Here is a 13,384-nt window from a genome sequence, read left to right as displayed (position 1 = left end):
GACGTGGCTTCATGCCGATGCCTGGGGAACATGGCACCTGCTCAAATGTGGCTGTACATACAAAGGATAAAATACTTGCCCACAAGAGAAAGGTGTTTCAACATCTGAATGTGAACTTCATCCGACCCTGGAGTGGAAAACTGGGAGGAGGCGACAGATGGTCAAGCTCGCTCATACTAAAGGCAGCGCTGCAGCAGACAAGTCAGAGAGGAGAAGGATATCACCCGAGCCGCCTCCACTCATTTCCAAGGGAGGAAGGCGGGGTGATAGTGGATGCAGCTCGAAATCTCCACAAAGTAGTGGCCCAAAGTGCTAGAGGTCGCTGAAGGGTTCACAGTGACATCATCTAACATGGTCAGGCCACAAATCAAGGAATTAACTTTGGTCCACAAGAGCTGATAGAGGTTGCCCCCACATAACAGAAGAAGGAGTGAAACTGTTAAAAGAACTAGTAAAGGATATCCAGCCAGCATTTTTATTATCCCGAAGAATGTAGCCACACAGTGCATGCAGCTGTTTAGAATGGATACAGTGCACCAGTGTAGGATGACAGTTAAAATTGTAGAGAGCATGCCTCTGCAAGCAAATTGCACCGTGGGATGCCGCAGTCCCCCAGGGGACCGAGACATGGTGCAGTAAAGAAAAAATGCGAGGTATGGGATATCCTGTGGTACAAAGGACAATGTTTGTAAAATACGCTACCTTCTTTGAAGGTCATTGAGGAGGACTAAAGCGTCCAATCAGCCTTAGAAAGCTGCCAATTTGGATTACATTCAGCTGGCGTAGGAATCAGCAAACAGATAGCGTACAGGGAATGGTAGCTGAAGTACAGTCAGAAAAAATGGACCAAGCGTGATGACAGTCCACCATCTCTGTGGAAATGATAGCACAGTCATCTAGCGGCACAGCCGCAAAGACTCGGCACAGCCGCAAAGACTCGGCACAGCCGCAAAGACTCGGCACAGCCGCAAAGACTCGGCACAGCCGCAAAGACTCGGCACAGCCGCAAAGACTCGGCACAGCCGCAAAGACTCGGCACAGCCGCAAAGACTCGGCACAGCCGCAAAGACTCGGCACAGCCGCAAAGACTCGGCACAGCCGCAAAGACTCGGCACAGCCGCAAAGACTCGGCACAGCCGCAAAGACTCGGCACAGCCGCAAAGACTCGGCACAGCCGCAAAGACTCGGCACAGCCGCAAAGACTCGGCACAGCCGCAAAGACTCGGCACAGCCGCAAAGACTCGGCACAGCCGCAAAGACTCGGCACAGCCGCAAAGACTCGGCACAGCCGCAAAGACTCGGCACAGCCGCAAAGACTCGGCACAGCCGCAAAGACTCGGCACAGCCGCAAAGACTCGGCACAGCCGCAAAGACTCGGCACAGCCGCAAAGACTCGGCACAGCCGCAAAGACTCGGCACAGCCGCAAAGACTCGGCACAGCCGCAAAGACTCGGCACAGCCGCAAAGACTCGGCACAGCCGCAAAGACTCGGCACAGCCGCAAAGACTCGGCACAGCCGCAAAGACTCGGCACAGCCGCAAAGACTCGGCACAGCCGCAAAGACTCGGCACAGCCGCAAAGACTCGGCACAGCCGCAAAGACTCGGCACAGCCGCAAAGACTCGGCACAGCCGCAAAGACTCGGCACAGCCGCAAAGACTCGGCACAGCCGCAAAGACTCGGCACAGCCGCAAAGACTCGGCACAGCCGCAAAGACTCGGCACAGCCGCAAAGACTCGGCACAGCCGCAAAGACTCGGCACAGCCGCAAAGACTCGGCACAGCCGCAAAGACTCGGCACAGCCGCAAAGACTCGGCACAGCCGCAAAGACTCGGCACAGCCGCAAAGACTCGGCACAGCCGCAAAGACTCGGCACAGCCGCAAAGACTCGGCACAGCCGCAAAGACTCGGCACAGCCGCAAAGACTCGGCACAGCCGCAAAGACTCGGCACAGCCGCAAAGACTCGGCACAGCCGCAAAGACTCGGCACAGCCGCAAAGACTCGGCACAGCCGCAAAGACTCGGCACAGCCGCAAAGACTCGGCACAGCCGCAAAGACTCGGCACAGCCGCAAAGACTCGGCACAGCCGCAAAGACTCAGTTTGCAAAGCTTCAGCAGAAAGAGTTGGGCCTGGTGGTCTGCCAGTAAATTGTGAGCCTGAAAATCAAACGTTGCATGATAAAATCCAGTTGGACCATGGAACTTTCACTGTCTTAACATTCACCATCTTAACATTCACCAGTCAATGATATGGACACTCGCTAGAAGCAGGATGATGTTCTCATTCCATGTTAAGACTCTAGGTCTAATTTTCAAGAGTAGAGCTGATGTAGTGCTCATTGTAGTCATGATGAAGTTCATATTTGGTAACAGAAACATTGCGTGATCAAATCTTAACTGAACCACAATTATTTTCTTTTTTAACCTAACTATCAACTCTCAATGATATGGAGATTTGCCAAAAACAATGTGCATTTAGGATTCCTTGTTAAACTGTACGTCACCTCTGGCTGGGGAGATGCAATTCACCGAAGTGACAAGCCACTGAAACATTTACACCAGGACATTGAGCCACACAAAAGAATCTATGCATACATTCTCCTTCAATACTTAAGTTTATAATAAGTCCCCCACCACTTTATTTGCCTAAATATGAAGGGTAATCCTAGGATGTACACAAAAGAACAGACATTCAGAGTATGGAACACAACAGACCAGTCTGTTTCCAATGTGGATGTCTTGGACACACTGTACAATACAGTGGAGAACAAAGTCAATTTTCAACAACTACTATGCCACCAGAGGTCAACCATTTCAACAATTATGTGTAGTCTGTATGAGGTCACTTCTCACCACAATCATAGCCTTCACTGTCACCATACAAACATACAAGCTGCTTGTCTGACTGCCAAATCAGGAAAAGTATGTGAGGCAACTACCTATGGAGGCAAGGCCATCATAAATGAAAATCTTCCAAGAATTACAGTTACCAAGATGTAAGGAAATCTCATTAATATTGTCTTTGAGAGTCAACCTGTCTGGTTGCTAGTTAGTCAGGGGGTTTACTTTTCTGTAAAGTCAAATGCCAAATAAAGAAGGCTGTTCCGTGATCCAAAACAATTGTGCTGAAAGTCGTAAAAGTGAAATATATCCACCTGACAGGAACATGTATTGCAAGAATGAACGTCAATGACAGAAGACAGCCATTCAAACTCATCATTTTAAAAGTGTGTAGTCTGTTATTCTCATATGGGACTTCTTACTGGCATCACAAGCAGTCATAGACTGTTTAATATCAGAGCTCTAGACTGATGAAGCTATTCCAACAGGTGCGCGTGCACACTCGCACACGCGCATGCGGTGCGCACCCGTACGCGCACACGCGCGCACTGAAGATTGTTCTGGGTCGATGTTTGCTTTTTGAGTACATTGTTATCCTCAAGTCACCAATTAGACACGTTCCAGTTGTTAATAGAGACACTCAGTCAAACTTTAAAGCTTTTTTCAGTTGTTAAAAGCTACTGTGCTCACAAGAGACATCTAGATACTAGAGACAATCTTAAGCATTGTATGTCGTCAAATAGAACTTTGGATCACAAACCACCCCTAAAGGTATGCATACAGGAGTAGCCAAACCAGCCCAGAAATGGCAACTTAGTGCCATAAATTAAGAATATTGTTCTACTACCACTACAAACAATGTAGGGGAGGAAGCTACTGTAACTGCTCATAGGATTCAACTCTATCGAAGAAAAACATCGGTGAATGTTAGTCATTCTGCGCCAAATTTTGGATACTTTAAAATTCAGAATGGCTAAAAAAAACAGAACCATATCAACACTGGGGATCACCACTAATTAGCCAGCACCTTAATAGTGTGTCACTGGCTGATCAAAAAAACATCAAGGAGGAAATCGAGAAGATGGTCCAAGATGATGATATTGAACCTTCAAAAGGTCCTTGGTCCACTCCTGTTGTCCTTGTAAAGAAGAATAAGAAGAAGGGTACATGGTATTTCTGCAACGTCTATGAATGATTGAACAAAATTAAGAAAAAATATATCTACCCATTGCTGTGCATTGGTGACAATCTAAGACTGCTTGAAAGCACCAAAGTTTTTCTAAACTATGGACATGCAAGTAAGCTGTATTTAAATCTACATACATACTCTGCAACCCACTGTATGCTGCTGGGTGGAGAGTACCTTGTATCGCTATTTGTCATTTCCTTTCCGGTTTAAGTCCCAAATAAAGTGAGAGAAAAACCACTGTTATGCCTCTGTATGACACCTAATTTCTCCATATTCATGGTCCTTACAAGAAAACTTATGTTGATGGCAGTAGAATTGTTCTGCAGCTTCAAATGACGATTCTCTGCATTTTCTCAATAGCATTTTCATGAAAAGATGATCTTTCCTCCAGGCATTCCCATGTGTTGATCAAACATACTGGTAAAAAAATCTAGCAGCCCGTCTCTGAACCACTCCACCATCTTCCTGTAATCCGACCTGATGGCAATCCCTAACACACTGGCAGTACTCGAGAATGGTTCACATTAGTGTTCTAAATGTGATCTCTTTTTATAGATGAGCTACAGTTTCCTACAATTCTCCACTAAGCAAGTGTTGACCATTCGCCTACTGGCAAATCAAGGTTGACAAGGCTGATCAGGACGACCTTCATAATTCCAAATGGTCTCCAAGTTCAAAGTTATGCCACCTTCAAATATATGCTGGATTATCTATTTCAACACCTTAAGTGGATGGTGCATTTCACCATCTGGATGATGTCATTTCTTCCAAAGACATTTGAAGAACATCTAAGCTGCCTGACAACTGTGTTCAAATTGCAGGCATCTACCTGAATCTGACAAAAGTGTCTTCACTGGCCAAGTAATAATGTTTGGGCACCTAGAGAAGAGTGAGGAGAATCTGTCCAGTACAGAGAAAATAAGAGCAGTGACAGATTTTCTGAATCCTCAATATATCTGTAAATTGAGAAGTTTTCTCCGAATGTTCTCATAGTAACAGTGAAAGGATTTCTGTGCCAAGGTGAGGTGGATGAAAGCTCTTTCCTTATCCTTCAGGAGGTGCTAATATCTTCTCCAGTACTAGCATTTCATAATGAGAATGCCAAAACAGCACTTCACATCAACAGAGTTGTTATGGAATAAATGCAGTTTTAAAACATATTCAGGAAGGTGCTGAAAAGGTGACAGCTTACACTTCCTGATTATTCTCCTAGTAGCAATCAAGAGTGCCTTGCAGTTCTTGGGCTACCAATGAGTTCCAGCCATATTTATTTGGTAAACCATTCACCACAGTGATAGACCACCACACTCTGAGGTGGCTGACTAGCCTGAATGAGCCATTGGTTTGACTGTTGTAATGGGCACTGATGTTTCAGGAGTATGACATCACAGTGGTATACAAAAGCAGATGCAAACACAAGAACATGTACTTCCTTTGGCTTAATACAGCAGCACGAATGTAATCTGGGCCATCGCAGCATTAAATGGCATTGCTGCTGAACAGAGGAAGACCCAGCACTGCTGCAAAACACAGCAGCCTTGAAGGAGGAGTCAATCAATGGATAATTCCAATAAATAAGTTGCATGTTGTGTAAGAGGAGCTACATTCCAGTGAGGCAGAAATAGTTACTTGTCATCTCAGCTCATCTACAGCCAGCTATCCTGAATTATTTCCATGAATTTCCAATATTTAGTCACCTGAGATTCGTGAATAGCCTATACACAATCAGATGCAGGTATCACTGGCCAAATCTCTACCAATACATTAGACAATATGTAAGCAACTGTGAGGAATGCCAATTACAAAGCACTTGCCTCAGTTGCCTCTAGGGCATCTGGTACCACTTCTGTCAGTAGAGCAACATTCCACAGAATTTGAAGGAATCCTCTGGGGTAGTTCCTGAAGTCAACAAGTATCAGCCAATGGGTAATAGTCTGCACTGACAACCTTACCTGCCACACAGTCATGAAAGCTATGCCGACTGCTGAAGCTCCAGAAATTGTGAATTTCCTTATAGAAGACGACATATTTAAGCACAGATCACCTCATTTTATCTCTGACCATGGAAAAGTTTTCCAATAAAGACTAGTACCAGAGATAAAGACTAGTACCAGAGATAAAGACTAGTACCAGAGATAAAGACTAGTACCAGAGATAAAGACTAGTACCAGAGATAATTTCATGCTGTAACATTACCCACAGGATGACAACTGCCTACCATCCACAGAGGAATGGTCTAAGGATACAATACTACCCATTATGACACTCACATACAATGCAACAAATCAAGACACTACAGGCTTCGCACCATTCTTTCTTATCAATGGTCACGAGACTGAATCAACAATGAATACTCTGCTCCAACTGCAAATGGACCACACTCAGGAGTGGCACATGAAACACTTCATCACCTGGACCAAAGAAGCAGTACAGCTGGCTCACTTATGGACTCTGGACGCCCAGAAGGAGAACTGCAAGCACCGTAACATCAAGCACCATGCCGAGACAGTTAGTATAGATTTTTACGCCTTTACAGAAGGTGCAACTATGGAAAAGTCCTTAATGCACTACTTTGGTCCATACTGTGTCCTTAGTCTCTTGTTGGCTGTCACATAAGGAGTCATAACTCTTGACTCTTCATCACGGAGACAAAGGTGGAGAGATACCATCCATCTTCTCCTCATGAAGCCTTACTACAATGCTGAGGTGTAGATTGATGATGGGGACTTCTTGTTCAATGGAACTGAAGACCTGCTTAACAATTGCAAAACCTCAATGTAAGAGGCTACCTTCAATGCTCGTCATAGTGAGGAGGATGAGAAACCACGACCAGAATGCTAGGATCTGTCAGTATTGCCACACACAGGACCATTGAGAAAACCTAGATCCAAGGTAGTGTTGTGGCTCCAATGATAACTTCTGAATCAGCATGTCATTGTTTTCCTAGGAAAGGGAGCAAAGCTACTACCCACAGTGCATGCAATGTGGTGTAGTTGTTAGCATCACTGGCTACTGTTCTACTGGTTGCTATTTCCAACCCAATGATCACCGGGTATTTATTATTCGTAATTGCTCAGAATTTATGTTTGTGATGTATGTGTCTTCTGAAATATTCCATATCTGTATAACAGCATCACACTCAATCCAGGAGTTCATTTCTCTACATTGGTGTCCATAAAAAAAAGTGCCTTCAGTGCTAAGTGTAGTGTGCCTTCAGTGCTAAGCGTAGTAATTCACTGACCACCTTGCTTTCAGATTTGGACTTAAGTATGGTTAATGTGACAACATAATCTGTTACTAACAACATCTAGTAATGTGTGTGTCATTTGACTTCTTGTACATGCCTGAAATCCTTCATGATACTATTTGTGATAAATGACCAGAGGTTTATTGAATAAGTTGAACGTGTAAGAGGCTTCTTAGGAAACCATGGCTCAATGGAAGTTATTAATGAATGAAGCTCATGCTGCACTGAAGTGATTAATTTTGCTTAAAAATCCAGATGTCATTTGGCATTATGAGCTGTGAAACAGTGATATTGTGATTACAACAGAGTGTAAAACAGTGACATGACAAGTGAATATTGATGCCATGAGCACAAATTTTGAAATACTGAAGAGGCACATGAAGTTTATGAAATGTGTGGAATATGGAGCACTACAGAAACTCATACTGTGAATTATTTTCTACAATGCTAAATGGTTCATTGGAATAGCACATTTATACAGAAGGAACAGATGCCTAAGGTGAGGATATGATCTCTTCAGTGTGGATGCACACCATGCTGAAACTTATCAGAATCGGCAAAATGCTGCAAGTAATGAGGATAATGGGCATGGGCCCTACAAATATAATATATGATGTTTGGATAAACTGAGAATTTTTGTCTGATGGGAAAGATGCTAAGGTAGTCTGTACAGTTGCTATGAAACCTGTATCTGGATGCCACAGTGGTCAGCGTATCTGCCCAGTGAACAGGAGACCCGGGTTTGAATCCCAGTCCAGCACAAATTATCAACTGTCCCCACTGATTTAAATTAATGCTTAATTGCAGCCAATGTCTGTAACTCCTTTGTGTTTTAAATTGACATTGTTTGCAAAGTAGCATTTCAAAACTTATCCTGTAGTTTACAATTTAATACTTTGTTAAGAATATGTTGACTATTTTAAAGCACACGAGGAAAATTAAATGTCTGATCTCCTCCTATTCTTTCCTCTCTTTTTGCCAGACTAAGTAACGTAAGGCTAAACAAGGCAGAGACATTTGCATTTTAATGGCGAAAACAACAAACTAGCTTCCACAATGAATTCATAGGACGAAATTATTTAAGTGCTTCGTAATGACGTTGACACTTTAAAAGCAGAATTAACAGTGCAGAAGCAGGAAAATCATGACCTGAAACATGGGGGAAAACGTTTTTACGAAACAGCAGAGTCTATAAAAGAGAGTAAGTTCAAAAATGGGCTGAATGATACAAACTACGAGGCTGCTGAATCTAAGAAACAAACTCGTGCAGAAGTTGGAAGAACAGAAAATAAATACGAGTGGACAAGTGTAGCTTACAGTAAAAATATTTGAAATGCCATAGTAATGAAGAACAGAGTGAAAATAATAAATTCCCTGTTAAAGATGATTGTAGGCTGAAAAAAGTGATATACTGAATTCCAAATAGACATTTGTCCAGGAATAAAGACCCTGCAGTTGAAGACACACTTCAGCAACCTATATAACTTGCAGGACTGTTCAGCAAAGGCACCTCTGAAGAATTACAAAAGATTCTTCATCCACGTAGGTACAAATTCTCTTAGAAGCAGCACTGAATAGCAAATTGTAAGTGAAACAAGAAATTTAATTCAATCTGCCAATAATCTCTACAAAAGCCTAGAATCATGGTGAGTGGTATTATCTACAGAAGATCAGTCAGTGATCAATAAATTGAGAGAAACTGTGATTTAAATGAAAACTGTAATTATTTTGGAGCTGTGTTCGTAAATCTGAATAAATTCTTAAGTGATAAATATTTGGGTAAAGACAGTCTGTACCTAAATAGGTTAGGATCCAAAATGTTCAGTAAAATGTTCGCTGATGCATGTAAAATTCTGAAAAATAGGGGAAACTTTTAAGAAATCATGGAGATGAGAAACAGTGTTCGCTAACGAAAATGGCAAGACTGAAACAGTACCCAGGAAATAGTACGCTTGAGATCATAAATAGAAAAAAGAGTGTCCCCACATAATGCACTTTAATATAAATGGTCCAAGCGCTGCTGACTTTTCAAACAAAAGTCAAAGTGGACGAATTACAAATTATTCTTTCTGAATGTAGAAATAAAGTTGTTTGCCTGAATGAACATTGGCTTACATCTGACATTAAAATTCTTAATACAACTGAAAATTTTGAATTAGCCAACAGCTTTTGTAGACAAGAGAAAACACATGGAGGCTCTTGCATACTTACTCATTATGATATGAAATATTACATAAGAAATGACTTTTAATCATTTAAATGATGAGTGTGTATTTGAAAGCTGCTGTATCAAACTGAGGGACTTAAATGTAGTAGTAGTTTCTATTTACAGAGTACCAGAGAAAGCTACAATTGAAGTTTTTCTGGCGAAATTTCATTGCCTGCTTGAAAAACTCAGTAAAGAAAAAAGGAAAAATATAATAACAGTTGCTGACTTCAATATTAATATCATAATTGAAAGCAATGACGTGTCCAAATTCACTAACTCAATATAAACCTTGGCTTCAAAATAAACTTTATGAAAACCAACAGAGTAAGTGCACAGTCGGCTACCTGTATTGATAATATTGTAACAAATTATGTATTTGAAGATATTTATGAGTTCTGCATGGATATAGGAATCTCTGACCACTCTGCACTATTCACTCAATCACCAAAAATTAAAAAAGAAATTTCACGTAATAAAAGCCATATGAAAAGTAACTCCAATGCAAAAAAAAAATTAAATTACATTTCAAAATAAGTTAAGATAGGTTGAATGGCCTTACAACAGCTGTATTTCGAGTAATAGTAACTTTAACAATTTTTTAAGTAGCTTTCTTGAAATATTTAATGACACTTTTCCACTTAGAACTATATGCAACAAAACAACTAAAACTTTAATGGATAACCCAGGAAAGTTTCTAGTGCCAGGAAGAGGAAACTCCACAATGAACTGAAATATAATGAGAACAGACATTTTACTGAGGATGTTCATCATTATAAACCTATATTTTAAAAAGTTATGAAAACAGCCAAACAAATAGCAAACAAGAAGTTCATCGTGCAACATAAACGTAAAACAAAAGCAGTGTGCGTCTGTTGTCAGATCAGAATCAGGTGTCACAGTTAGCAGAAACAAAATATCTAGGATTAAAGTAGATGATAGCTTCATTGTAAACCCAGCTCAAATATCAGAGTGTTTAAATGAATTCTTCATAAATGTGGCAAAGCTAAATGTTGATGTAGCAGAGTAAAGTAAATCCCTTCAGAATCCACCAAGAAGCTGAGAGTCATGATAAAGGATGTGGAAAAGTTATATTATCATTAAAAAATAAAAACTTCTGGGAGGGATGGGATACTCACTAAAGTGCTTCCAATAGAGTGTGGCATAATAGCACCTCCCCTAACTAAAATATTCAACCCGTCTTTTGAAGAGGGATACTTTCCCGACATTTTGAAGCATGCTGAAGTCAGACCCCTGTTCAAGAAAGGGCTATGGGAAGATGTGGGAAACTATTTCTATTTCCATTCTTCCAGTCCTGTCAAAAGTGTTAGAGAAAGTAGCTGCAAACCAAATCAAAAAATTTATTGTAAAATATTTTAAGTAACTAATTTGGATTTCAACTGAGGAAAAACACTTTGGATGCAGTGAGTATTTATTGAAAAGATAGGCAAATAATTGGATCAGAGGAGTAAAGCTGCAGTTATCTTCTGTGATCTCAAAAAAGCATTTGACTCCATGAACCATGACATGCTTATCTACAAATCAGACAAACACGGGATTAAAGACAATGCTCTAATTTGGCTACCATCACCCTTACACACACACACACACACACACACACACACACACACACACACACACACACACACAAAAAAAAAAAAAAAAAAAAAAAAAAAAAAAAAAAATTAAGGGTAACTATCACCTCAGCTGCGGTGAACTATTATTGTAAAGAGAGTACAGTATCACAAGGCGTGCCTCAAGCTCCGTTTTGGGGCCAATCCTGTTCCTATTCTATGTAAATCACTTACCCTAAATATAAATTCCCTATCAGTTCTGTTTGGAGATGATACTTCTATTTTACTTGAAGATGATAAAGCAGAAAAAATTCCAAACTCCATCATAAGGACACTAAATACATTACAAAACTGGTTACAGTTAAGTGGGTTGAAACTGAACATTGCAAAAACCCACTGGGTACATTTCAAAACCAAACATTTGAAATGAGTGGAACTTAAAATACAACATAACAATCAACCTATAAAAGAAGTTGACACAGTCAAATTCCTGGGACTAGATGTGGACAAGAACTTAAGTTGGAATACACATATTGACTTTTTATCAAAAAAACTGAGCATTTTTGCATTTGCAATGCAAATACTAGAAAAATTCCACTGACTTTAGTACTCAAAAAAATGCTTATCATAGTTATTTTCAATCTGTCATTAAATATGGGATAATTTTTGGTGGAGTTCAAGTAGTGTATCTTGAATACTGAAAATGCAAAAGAAAATTGCCAAATACTTGTGTACAGTACAGCGAACAGAGTCTTGTCACCCATTATTTCGGAAACTGCAAATTCTAACTGTTCCCTCCATATACAATTATGAAATTACTGTCTTCCTACACAACATACAAAAATTATTTGAGGAGAATAATTTTAACGATACATATAACACAAGAAATAAAAATAAATTTTATGCTACTCACACTCCAGTTAGATTATATGCACATCCTACACAGGGGTATATGGGGATGACAATATATAACAAGTTAATGGGCAAAAACATATTTAATATGAAGCCAGAAACTTTAAAAAATAAGGCTGCAGCAGATTCTGTGGGAGAAATGCTACTATCCAATAGAAGAATTCATAGATGATGAAATGATCATTTGAGCAAGGGGTCATGGAGTGTTAAATTTTATTGTACGTATGTATAACAAACTGTATTATTATCATGATGCTGTCTGTAAACATCAGCTGTTCTTTGTTTATGGTGTAATTTTACCACAATTTGACATTTCTCCTGTACCTGAATCAAATGATTTAGTTTATGTACATTATGAGATAAACCATAATTCACAATAATTCTGACAACATTCAAATGTAAAAATGTATGTTTTGTTATCAGTACATTAATGAAACATCAGATTTTTGTGAGAGTTTCTACAATATTCAAACAGGACCAGATAGATGCACCCCTTAATTTCAACACAAACACTAATGATAACCATAAAATCCTTCCAATTTATCCTAACTGATGCTTTAAGGCCATTCTTTGTAACAGTGCAATATAGTTACCATCTTTTTGTGCTATCTATACCCATTTAAATTTCTGTTAATATTGGAAATCTAGGAAAATAAGTAGCTAATTTTCTATTTGCTTTAAAGGTTTAAGAAATAAATTTCGAAGGTGAGACATGAGAAATTACATTTTCATGTCATAGCAAATGGATGTCAAAGAACACACAAAAATGTAACAATGATGTGTGAACTGTATTAATTTGGGTAAGTATAAGCTGCTGATTTATACGAATATTTCTCAGATAACAGTTTCAAAGCATGAAATTGATATACAAAACTGAATGTGACAAACAAACAGGGATAGACAAATCAAATCAAATCTAATTACTGATAAGGCATGTGAAAATAGTAAAATACCAAGATGCTTACAATCTTGAGTCATCAGAAACAGATATTCCTTCAACTAAAACTACAGAAAATAACAAGAAGGCGAAAACTATTGAAGACAGTAAAAGGGATTACAGAAAGGGATTTATGTCAAGAAATAAATGGCCAACTTAGAAATTGAGCCATGTAGGAAATTAGTGAGGACACCAGTCATTGAAAGCATTTTAATATTTTTACTTGTGTGTGAATTCTAAATAATTCAGACTATTCTCTTTAACTTATTACAGAAGTAAACAGAATGTATGGAATAAACAAAATGTATGGAACAAACAAATATGAAAACCAACAATTCCACAAAATAATTTTGCAGTTTCAAGTAGGTGATAATGGGGACTTGTTTATTTTCTTTCTGCCTAGGTCTTATTCACAATATCTTCTTGCAACATGGACTGTATCACTATTCATTTTCACACAGTTATAAACAGAACCTGT

General features: G+C 39.7%; 1 protein-coding gene across 3 annotated transcripts in view; it reads right to left on the bottom strand.

Annotated features, from left to right (window-relative positions):
- Positions 1 to 13,384, bottom strand: part of LOC126095181 (vascular endothelial growth factor receptor 1) — a 549,049-nt gene that overhangs the window by 33,752 nt on the left and 501,913 nt on the right. The gene's annotated exons all lie outside the window — the stretch shown is intronic.

This window comes from Schistocerca cancellata, chromosome 8 (assembly GCF_023864275.1).
Source record: "Schistocerca cancellata isolate TAMUIC-IGC-003103 chromosome 8, iqSchCanc2.1, whole genome shotgun sequence".
Lineage (NCBI taxonomy): Eukaryota > Metazoa > Arthropoda > Insecta > Orthoptera > Acrididae > Schistocerca > Schistocerca cancellata.
Note: the sequence above shows the minus strand (reverse complement) of the source record. Positions and strands in the feature narration are given on the sequence as shown.